Source organism: Danio aesculapii, chromosome 23 (genome assembly GCF_903798145.1).
Source record: "Danio aesculapii chromosome 23, fDanAes4.1, whole genome shotgun sequence".
NCBI lineage: Eukaryota > Metazoa > Chordata > Actinopteri > Cypriniformes > Danionidae > Danio > Danio aesculapii.
In genome coordinates this window covers 42,916,204-42,924,555 of record NC_079457.1, presented here as the reverse complement: position 1 = coordinate 42,924,555, position 8,352 = coordinate 42,916,204, and the positions used below count along the sequence as shown (strand labels likewise).

The window sequence follows — 8,352 nt, the reverse complement described above, 5'->3', positions numbered from 1 at the left end:
CACACAAGTAAAATCTTTCAAATGAAGAATATTTCTCTAACAATAAGAGAAGATGAAATGATTTCAGTAATAGAAATAATTAGTTTTAAAGCACTTCAGTAAATGAAAGCAGTGTGTCATCCTTAGTTGAGAGCAATGAAACCTTTCAATGAAGGTCAGAAAATGACTTTACATATAAAAGTGAAATTCTTTCTCTAACAGTGACACACTGATCTGCCCTTTACAGGGGAAAAGTCTCCTTCATGTAAACATTAGAAACAATCATTTGTGCTTCAACACTAAATTAAATCTTTCTGATGAAGAAATATTTCTTCTATAATAAGAAAAGATAAGATGCATTTCTAATAGCAGAAATATAAATCAAGTGTTTTCAGTGCACTAAAGCAGTGGTGGTCATCGTTTAGATGAAGAGAAAATAAACCCAATATGGGTGAAATCCTCAAATGTCTGAATCAGACTTTAAAGTTTCTACTGAATGTTAATGTTCACAAATGCACTGTAATAATCATTTTACACAGCAAATGATCGTGTGCATTGTGATCAAATATGACTGCTCACACAGTTTCACTAAACTCTCTTTCTCGAAAGCAGATTAAATGTCCTGCAGAAGCTGCAGAGGTGGAAATCAATTCCTACGTTCTGAACTTCAGTCCATGCCAATCTCAGACTGGCATCACGACTCGTGTCTGCTCAATGGTACGGTGGCCCTCTGGGCTCTACCAGGTCTCCAGATGTGACTGCGGGCTGGAGTGTGTTGTTTGGCGCTGCTGTTTGCGTGCGTTTCAGGTGGTCTGAGGATTGTCCACATGTGTGTGCTGGTCTGCAGGAAGTCTGCATGTGCAGGAAGAGCTTCATCAGTCTTGTGTGGCTCTGCGTCTGCACTGGGCACCGAGACAGAAAGCTGACGGCCTCCTGCACCATCTGGAGCGTCCGTCACCAGCTGCACTGCTTTTCTGAGAGCGTCTCAAGAACTCAAGCGTCATCTCCAGGATATCAGCTTTCTCCTGTCTGGAGTCGGGCTGCTGCTTGACGAAACTCTTGAGCCAGAAGAGTCTTGAGCTTCTCGATGCTGCTGTTGATTCGCTCTCGGCGGATCTTCTCCACCATGGCTTTCTCAGCTGAGGAAACATTGAGGACAGGCGTTTAGCAACACTCGTCCAGCATTTCTGGAATCTGACATTGAGAGCTGAGCTGTGAAATGATCAATATTTACCTTGTTTGTCAGTAGAGTTTCTCTGCTGCTGATTGATCCAGTGATTGTAGGAGCCATTGCTGTGTGTCTTGTGTTCAGTTCTCCTTCAGGATCAGATCTGAGCTGTGCTCAACTCTCAGTCCTCTCTCCTCTATTTATACTCACAAATCTCCATATCAATGTGTGAGTCTGGAGTTTGCTGGAGGTTCTCACAGTCTGCAGCCAATAGGAGAGCTCTAAAGACAGAAGGAGCAGAAGGCCGCCACATGCTAAATGACGTGCTTATTGCTCAGGGAACAATGGGCTGGTCTTTGGGGAGCAGGTGGAGGGTTGGCTGTTGAGGACGGAGAGTGTGTGAGAAAGTGGAGACCCCTCGATTAAAGCTTTGTTTGTTGGCTGATACTGGGGTCATTTATTGACAAAGCACGTGCCATTAATACAGGAACCTTCCCATCAGCAAAACACATCAAGACTTTTTTATTTGACATAAAATAAACATGAAGTTTTCATTTCTGGTGAATATGAGAGCACTTTATCATAACTGTTCTGAGGATTTCTATTTAATATTGTTTTGTAAAAAATAAATGAAAGCAAGTTATTCAGAGTATAAAGCAGGCACGTGTGGAGCCCCTGGGGTATTTAAGGAAGTTCCCGAGGGCACTTGGAAAGAGTTTGAGTTAGCTATTGTAATTATATATATTAATATATATATATATATATATATATATTATATATATAATATATATATATATATTATATATTTCATATGTATTTCATATACATATATACACGAAAAGTATATAGATAAATAAAAACTAGTTGTGAATTCTCTCATGTTTTTTTTAGTTCCATTCAAACTAAAAACAATGTCTATTTTTGACATTTTTTTTATAGTTTGTAATAATATTAATGATGATGTTCAATAATATCACCCATAGAAAATATAATTGGAACTCATTTCTGGTTTGTGCTTAAAAGGGGGTACTTGAGCCTGATGTGGCTAGTTTAGGGATACAAATGTGGTTTTAAATGATAAATCTTAAAAAAATTGTGGTTTTGAAAGAATTATTCTTATCAATGATCTGCCATGATCAAAAGTGACAGTAAAGACATTTATAAGTTCCAAAAAATCCTATTTTAAATCTGTTTAGCAAATGATCCTGAAATATCTCTGTTGCACTACAGCGTTCAACACTGCCAATAATTAATAATAATAATAATAATGATAACAATAACAACAATAATAATAATAATTATATAATAATAATAATAATAATAAAATAATAATAAAAATATCATAATAATTATAATAATAATTGAATAATAATAATAACAATAATAATGGATCACTAAAGATCATAACACTACTGCAACAATGATGCTGAAATTCAGCTTTGCCATCACATGTTTCCTTTAAAATGTCTTGATATAGGGGCAGCACAGTGACTCAGCGGTTACCACTGTTGCTTCACAGCAAGAAGATGCTAGTGTGAGTCCCAGCTGAACCAGTTGGCAACTCTGTGTGGAGTTTGCATGTTCTCCCTGTGTGGCATGGATTTTCTCTGGGTGCTCCAAAGACATGGGCTATAGGTGAATTGGGTGAACAAAATTGGCTGTAGTATGAGTGTATGTGAATGTGAGAGTGTATGGGTGTCTCCCAGTATTGGGTCATCCGCTGCGTAAAACATATGCCGGAATAGATGGCGATTCATTCCACTGTGGCGGCCCCTGATGAATGAGGAACAAAGCCAAAGGAATGAAAGGAATGCATGTCGTGATATATATTATTGCATTTTTTTATATCAATCATTTCAGGTTTGGGGTGTATTAGAGAGCTCTTTCAAAAACATTACAAATCTTTAAAACTTGTTATTATTAGCGTAAAGCTAAACATCTTGTGGACTCATTTGCTTTTAAGGAGCAAATAACAGACATTAGAAAGGATTTCTCTCGTACAATGAATCTGAACTTTACATTATGCTGGCAGCTAGCTCTCTGCAATTCCCACATGGTTGCCCACTGAAGCTAAGCAGGGCTGCGCCTGGTCAGTACCTGGATGGGAGACCACATGGGAAAGCAAGGTTGCTGCCGGAAGTGGTATTAGTGAGACCAGCAGGGGCCGCTCAACCTGTAGTCTGTGTGGTCCTAATGCCCCATTATATTGATGGGGACTCTTGTGCTGTTATTTATTATTTCTGATTGAATAAAACATTCCAAAACATAGTACAGCTTAAATTCTCAACATTTATTTTCATGTTGTACTTCAATATGAAGTAATGAACAGAAAACACCTTTAGGTGTAAGAACATGACTGAACATAAAAGATACATTTTTAAATCACTAACAGTGACACATTGAGCTGCCCTTTACAGGGGAAAAGTCTCCTTCATGTAAACACATGCAAACATTAAAAACAATCATTTGTGCTTCAACACACATTAATATCTTTCAAATGAAGAAATATTCTCTAACAATAAGAGAAAATCAGATGTATTTCAAACAATACAAATAAAATAAAGCACTTTCAGTAAATGAAAGCGGTGTGGTCATCCTTTACATGCAGAGCAAGAATCCTTCAAAGAAGGTAAGAAATAAATGCATCTTTACAGGGGAAAAGTCTCCTTCATGTAAACATTGAAAACTATAAGTTGTGCTTCACACACAAGTAAAATCTTTCAAATGAAGAAATATTTCTCTAACAATAAGAGAAGATGAAATGATTTCAGTAATAGAAATAATTAGTAAAGCACTTCAGTAATGAAAGCAGTGTGCTCATCCTTTAGTTGAGGAGCAAGAAACCTTCAATGAAGGTCAGAAAATGACTTTACATATAAAAGTGAAATTCTTTCTCTAACAGTGACACACTGATCTGCCCTTTACAGGGGAAAAGTCTCCTTCATGTAAACATTCAAAACAATCATTTGTGCTTCAACACTAAATGAAATCTTTCTGATGAAGAAATATTTCTTCTATAATAAGAAAAGATAAGATGCATTTCTAATAGCAGAAATATAAATCAAGTGTTTTTAGTGCACTAAAGCAGTGTGGTCATCGTTTAGATGAAGAGAAAATAAACCCAATATGGGTGAAATCCTCAAACGTCTGAATCAGACTTTAAAGTTTCTACTGAATGTTAATGTTCACAAATGCACTGTAATAATCATTTACACAGCAAATGATCGTGTGCATTGTGATCAATATGACTGCTCACACAGTTTCACTAAACTCTCTTCTCTGAAAGCAGATTAAATGTCCTGCAGAAGCTGCAGAGGTGGAAATCAATTCCTACGTTCTGAACTTCAGTCCATGCCAATCTCAGACTGGCATCACGACTCGTGTCTGCTCAATGGTACGGTGGGCCCTCTGGGCTCTACCAGGGTCTCCAGATGTGACTGTGGGCTGAGTGTGTTGTTTGGCGCTGCTATTTGCGTGTGTTTCAGTGGTCTGAGGATTGTCCACATGTGTGTGCTGGTCTGCAGGAGTCTGCATGTGCAGGAAGAGCTTCATCAGTCTTGTGTGGCTCTGCGTCTGCACTGGGCACCGAGACAGAAAGCTGACGGCCTCCTGCACACATCTGGAGCGTCCGTCACCAGCCGCACTGCTTTTCTGAGAGCGTCTCAAGAACTCAAGCGTCATCTCCAGGATATCAGCTTTCTCCTGTCTGGAGTCGGGCTGCTGCTTGACGAACTCTTGAGCCAGAAGAGTCTTGAGCTTCTCGATGCTGCTGTTGATTCGCTCTCGGCGGATCTTCTCCACCATGGGCTTTCTCAGCTGAGGAAACATTGAGGACAGGCGTTTAGAAACACACATCCAGCATTTCTGGAATCTGACATTGAGAGCTGAGCTGTGAAATGATCAATATTTACCTTGTTTGTCAGTAGAGTTTCTCTGCTGCTGATTGATCCAGTGATTGTAGGAGCCATTGCTGTGTGTCTTGTGTTCAGTTCTCCTTCAGGATCAGATCTGAGCTGTGCTCAACTCTCAGTCCTCTCTCCTCTATTTATACTCACAAATCTCCATATCAATGTGTGAGTCTGGAGTTTGCTGGAGGTTCTCACAGTCTGCAGCCAATAGGAGAGCTCTAAAGACAGAAGGAGCAGAAGGCCGCCACATGCTAAATGACGTGCTTATTGCTCAGGGAACAATGGGCTGGTCTTTGGGGAGCAGGTGGAGGGTTGGCTGTTGAGGACGGAGAGTGTGTGAGAAAGTGGAGACCCCTCGATTAAAGCTTTGTTTGTTGGCTGATACTGGGGTCATTTATTGACAAAGCACGTGCCATTAATACAGGAACCTTCCCATCAGCAAAACACATCAAGACTTTATTATTTGACATAAAATAAACATGAAGTTTTCATTTCTGGTGAATATGTCAGCACTTTATCATAACTGTTCTGAGGATTTGTTTTAATATTTTTTTGGTAAAAAATAAATGAAAGCAAGTTATTCAGATTATAAAGCAGGCACGTGTGGAGCCCCTGGGGTATTTAAGGAAGTTCCCGAGGGCACTTGGAAAGAGTTTGAGTTTTTTCAGGGTATTTTTGAAATAATTAAAGCTTTTATTCATCAAGGTTGCTCGTACAAAAGTGACAGTAAATGCTTTTATAACATTACAGATAATTAAATTACAAAAATGAATCTGTTGCACTACTGTTTTCAACACATGTACAGTAATAATGAGAAATATTTCTTGAGAAGCAAATCAGCATATTAAAATTATTTCGGAAGGACCATGTGACACTGCAGACTATGGGTGCTACAAATTAAGCTCTCATTCATTCATTCATTTTCTTTTTATCTTAGTCCCTTTATTTATCCAAGGTCGCCACAGTGGAATGAACCGCCAACTTATCCAGCATATGTTTTACGCAGTGGATTCCCTTCCAGCTGCAACCCATCACTGGGAAACATCCATACACTCTCTATCACACACATACACTATGGACAATTTAGCCTACCCAATTACCACATGTCTTTGGACTGTGGGGGAAACCGGAGCACCGGGAGGAAACCCACGCCAACACGGAGAGAACATGCAAACTTCACACAGAAACGCCAACGGACCCAGCCGAGGCTTGAACCAGCAACCTTCTTGATGTGAGGCGGACGTGCTACCCACTGCGCCACCGTGCAGCCCCCAAATTAAGCTCTGCCATCCCAAAATAAATATAAACTTAAAAGTGAGCCCTCAAACTTTTAAACTGTGTAGCGTTACAATAAAACCTCACGTACAGTGTTTGCTTTCGGGTCAAATAACAAAGTATTTCTCAAAAACCATGAGTCTGAATTTTACATAGCCTAAGCAATATTTGAAGTGTCAGTTTAAGTGCAACCTGAAACACAGTCGAGTTTGGTCTTTTTTCTGTTTTTATTTAACAATAAACTTTAGAAGTGCAATCACCTAATACTTTAAATACATCTTAATTAGGACAAAAAGTCCAGATTCAGTAGAGTCTCCCACGATGGGGTCTCTGTTGAAGTCCTTATGGCCATGTGTTGAATTGTTTCCGATGAAACGCACTTTTGTTGAGTGTTTGAATAGACAGAGTGTGGGAAAACTCCAGGGAATGAGCTCTCAGTAGCTTAACCATCAGTCACTGCTTCATTTAGAAAGTCGCCTCATCATGGGTTTGAGCTATTAATTCCAGAAAAACAAGGTCTTGTTTAATGTAGATATAGTACTCTATTGAAGTCTCTATTTTAGCATGCATATTTATCATCTTATACATGTGCTTTATTGGTGTGGGGAAGAAACTGAGGATTTTATTTAAATAAATATTTTTAGGTAAAAAAGTTACTGCTTTTGCATTTTTTTGTGAGAGTTAAAACAAAAATCTAGTCAAGTTCTGCAATTACATCTTTCTTCCTGTGAAGACCTTAGGCAGGAAACTGCGATATTTCGATTTTTAACAGACTGAAGGATGTACGGTGAGTTCAGTGGATGTACTATTGCTTATTAACATAACAGATTTTTCAGGTAACAGAACTTCTAAAATATCAGTTGGCAAGAAAATTCTATAAATGTTTTAAAAGTTATGATTTCTGAAAAATAACATGTCATAAAGACAATAAGTTTATCCCTTATAGTCTTGGATTTATCTGCATTAAATTGAGTATGAATTATAAATATTTGAATGTGAATTTCAACATATGAAGGACAAAAGTTTTCAAAAAAGTAGTTTCTTAATAATTAACTCATTTCTTGAAAGGCCATTATTCTATAAATACTGTTAAAACATACACGTGTCTAACATTATACACCTCTTTTTCTCTGTTCAATAGTTGACTTATGACAGTAAAAGATTGGTTTAGTTTATGAGTGTTTAAACAGGAGGAAAGATTTTACTCCTGATCAAAAAATATAAGACATTGATTTAAAAATTGTTTTGAAAACCTGATGCATTCTATACATGAGTCTTTGTTGAAACAGTTGGGAATTAACCAAAACGCTACACAAGAATGTTGATTGTACAATTTATTTGTCATATGCAATATGATTGCTTTTCTTCACATGAGCTAATCTGACAATTCACATTTGCCTCAACTATGAAGGACGGGTGCTTTATAGCAAAGCAGTAACATCTGTAACAAAACATACATACATATTTCAGAATCGTGAACTTATTACATCTGTGGTTCCATTGAACTGGGACAAATTTAACAAATGTCACAAACATTTAAAATTTATGAAAACATTTTACATGCATATAACATGTAATATTCATTCACTAACAGTGACACATTGAGCTGCCCTTTACAGGGGAAAAGTCTCCTTCATGTAAACACATGTAAACATTAAAAACAATCATTTGTGCTTCAACACACATTAATATCTTTCAAATGAAGAAATATTTCTCTAACAATAAGAGAAAATCAGATGTATTTCAAACAATACAAATAAAAATAAAGCACTTTCAGTAAAAGAAAGCGGTGTGGTCATCCTTTACATGCAGAGCAAGAATCCTTCAAAGAAGGTAAGAAAATAAATGCATCTTTACAGGGGAAAAGTCTCCTTCATGTAAACAATAAAAACATTAAGTTGTGCTTCAACACACAAGTAAAATCTTTCAAATGAAGAAATATTTCTCTAACAATAAGAGAAGATGAAATGATTTCAGTAATAGAAATAATTAGTAAAGCACTTTCAGTAAATGAAAGCAGTG

At 37.5% G+C, this 8,352-nt stretch overlaps 2 pseudogenes; both read right to left on the bottom strand.

The window, feature by feature from the left end:
- Positions 1–690: 690 nt before the first annotated feature.
- On the bottom strand, positions 691–1,298 carry LOC130216841 (transcription factor HES-5-like; annotated as a pseudogene).
- A 3,159-nt stretch (positions 1,299–4,457) lies between these two features.
- LOC130217405 (transcription factor HES-5-like) lies at positions 4,458–5,178 on the bottom strand (annotated as a pseudogene).
- Between the last annotated feature and the right edge of the window lie 3,174 nt (positions 5,179–8,352).